General features: G+C 37.7%; 1 protein-coding gene across 3 annotated transcripts in view; it reads left to right on the top strand.

Moving 5' to 3' along the window:
* The first annotated feature begins 2,701 nt into the window (after positions 1-2,701).
* The window catches only part of LOC145260394 (uncharacterized), a 123,586-nt gene continuing 123,149 nt past the window's right edge, over positions 2,702-3,138 (top strand). The window contains exon 1 of one of the 3 annotated variants that reach the window (XM_080118357.1): positions 2,702-2,943. The gene's annotated coding sequence lies outside the window, so the exon portion shown is untranslated. The other 2 variants (XM_080118351.1, XM_080118358.1) reach the window with 2 other exon arrangements.

The raw sequence follows: 3,138 nt of genomic DNA, 5'->3' as shown, positions 1-3,138 counted from the left end.
TTATATATAAATAAATAATTGTATAAAATCAACAGTAGGTTCTCTACAGTGCAATGTAGCCTACGAGAGACCTGTGAAGCATGTGCATCGCGATGGGTCCTCAATTATAGTAGGCAATCAATCGATTTGATTGAAAAAAAAGGGGGGGGCTATTTCATCGATTTCGATGACAATAAAAATATGGGAGTGTGAAACATTCGTTGACCATCATTTAATCCCGAGCAACGCCGGGTCACTCTGCTAGTCTACAATAGAACCATAATATGTAAGTTATACAGAGTCAAGAGACACATGATCGCACAATTTGAAATTAATTAAGTAAATAATTTTTATCCAAATATCTCTACTATTATATAAAAGGGCGGACGTTGTCGAGAGTGCCCCCCCTCCCTAAATTCCACAATTTTCACTTTTTTTTTAAATACTTTTTTCCTGTTAATATCATCTACAGACTTAAGTTTCAGATTATAAAAAAAAAACAAAAATGAAAAAAAAAAAAAAACTGAAAAAAAAACAAAAAAACAATTTTTCATAAATTTTCACGTGGGGGTTCTGTTTTCAATTATAACCGTGTACTAAACTGAACATAAACTTTGTGACCACGATAAAAAAAAAAAAAAAAAAAAAAAAAAGAAGGTTACTCTCACTGATGTGACCGGAAAGTAGGAGATAGAACGGAGGGGTGAAGAAAGGAAGATTTTTTACTCCCCCCTCTTCCCTCCTCCCACTCTCTACCTCTGTCTCTCTCGTCTATCTATGTGTATGTATGTATGTATGTATGTATGTATCTATCTATCTATCTATCTATCTATCTATCTATCTATCTATCTATCTATCTATTCATCGTGGTCACAAAGTTCATGTTCAATTTAGTACAACGTTATAATTGGAAACTGAATCCCAACGTGAAAAGTTATAATTTTTTTTTTCAGTTGTTTTTTTTTATAATCTGAAACTTAAGTCTGTAATCAATGATAATTAACAGGGGAAAAATGAAAAAAAGTGAAAATTGTGGAATTTAGAAGGGGCCACTCTCGATAAAGTCCGCCCATAAAAGGAACTTGTGTGTGTGTGTGTGAAAGAGAGAGAGAGAGAGAGAGAGAGAGAGAGAGAGAGAGAGAGAGAGAGAGAGAGAGAGAGAGTTCTATATGGACTCGGAAACGGTTGGGCCATTTAAAAAAAAATCACACAAAGGTACTTGAGGTGTGTATAAGAGTGTTCTTACGCAGGTCTTGTATCGGAATGCGCTCGATGAGTATCGAAAATCGATAATCGAAAAAATCCGATAAAAAAAGGAAGTCCGATTTTGACCAAAGTCTACACTTTTATACAACCTAACATCACAAGTGCATTTGAGAAGTTTTATCACCGCACAAGCAAAAAGACCCATCCTATAAAATCAACTGCAGATTCTTATATAAAACAAGGGTGCGCTGGAAATAAATGCTTCTTTTCAGAGCACAATTGAGCCATGATACTTGAATTTTGTACATTTAACTTTAATTAAAGTGATTATGTAAAAATAATTTCATAAAACCTAAAGTAGGTTCTTTGATAAGACAGGGGCGCGTTCGAAATAAATATTCCTGTTTAGAGCACAATTGAACCATGATACTTGATTTTTGCATTTTAAACTTTAAGTGAAGCTATTATTTACAGATCATTTTATGCAGTGTAGACTAGAATGTATGATGGACTAAGTCACGGCGGGGAGGCATGTGAAGGTTCCTCCCGGTACACTACGGGGGGGGGGGAGATCCCTAACTAGGACAAGTAATCAAATCGATTTGAATGGGGCGATTTCACCAACTTCGATGACAATAAAAGCATGAGAGGGGCAAAACATTTGTTGATCTTCATTCAATCCCGGACAACGTCGGGTCTCCCTGCTAGTAAGTAGTAAACGCAGACATTGGTTAAATAAATAGGGACGGTTTTTGTTTTTAAATTGATAAAGTGTAACAAGTTATGAAAAGTATTGTGCCTTTGTGTGTGTGTGTGTGTGTGTGTGTGAGAGAGAGAGAGAGAGAGAGAGAGAGAGAGAGAGAGAGAGAGAGAGAGAGAGACACCGCCTGGTGTAAATGGGCAAAGTATTAATTTGTCGAAGGTTTTTTCGAACTGGACCAGTTGCTATCACATTGTGTTGGTTTGCTGTTTAAGGGGAAAGAAATGGTGTTTAAAAGGACAAACGTGTAGATTTCGCGCCGAACAGGCAGAGAAGTGAAGAGTATAGAAGCAGGAGAACAGAGAGAGAGAGAGAGAGAGAGAGAGACAGACAGACAGACAGACAGACAGAGACAGAGAGAGAGGGGGGTTGGAAAGAAATAAAAGGAGACATCAAATACAGAAAATGAGAAAGCGAGCGATAGAGTGGGGGAATTAGAAAGAAATAGAGAGTACCAGAGAGAGAGAGAGAGAGAGAGAGGGAGAGAGAGAGACAGGGAGAGAGAGAGGAGGAGGAGGGAGACAGAGAAGTGATAAAAAAGTATAGATAGAAAATAGAGGGGTTATAAAAATATAGCGTGGCAAGAGAGAAGAAGAAAGAGAAGGGTCAAAACAGAAAGTGTATGTGAGAGAGAGAAAGGAGGGGGTTAAATGGGAGAGAGAAGGAAAAGAGAGGAAGAGGGTCAAAACAAAGTAGGAGTAATAAACAGAGGGTTAAAGAGAGACGAAGAGGAGAGAGAGAGAGAGAGAGGGGGGGGGGAAAGAGCGAAAAAAAAAAAAAGGGAAAAATGCGGTAAGTTGACGACCACCTCCCCGAAAACGTCAAGTCGACAGCGCAAAACGTGTCTAGGCTTGTCGCAGCATTCTGATTGGCTGTTTCCATATAAGGAGCGATGACATCATTTCTAAAACAAAGTGTTCGACGCTCAGCCGCAAAACCTGAAACAGTGATCTAAAAAAAATTTGCGGGAATTTCTTATTCCTATAGCCAACTCCAAGGTAAGCTCTTCCCTTTATCGCAACAACAAACACAACCATTTTTAACCCCCAAACTTATGGAATAGAAGGAAATACGTATAAAAAAAGGTGTTTTACCTTAAAAAAAAAAAAAATGGAAAAATTGGAAAAAAATGTAAACAGTCTGAAGAAAACAAACATTACACTTTTTCTACACACAAGGATGCATAACACAGA

This window comes from Euprymna scolopes, chromosome 36 (genome assembly GCF_053919585.1).
Source record: "Euprymna scolopes isolate OS-2025 chromosome 36, ASM5391958v1, whole genome shotgun sequence".
Classification (NCBI taxonomy): Eukaryota; Metazoa; Mollusca; class Cephalopoda; order Sepiida; family Sepiolidae; genus Euprymna; species Euprymna scolopes.
The sequence above is the reverse complement of the archived record's forward strand: the minus strand, read 5'-3'. Positions and strand labels throughout refer to the sequence as shown.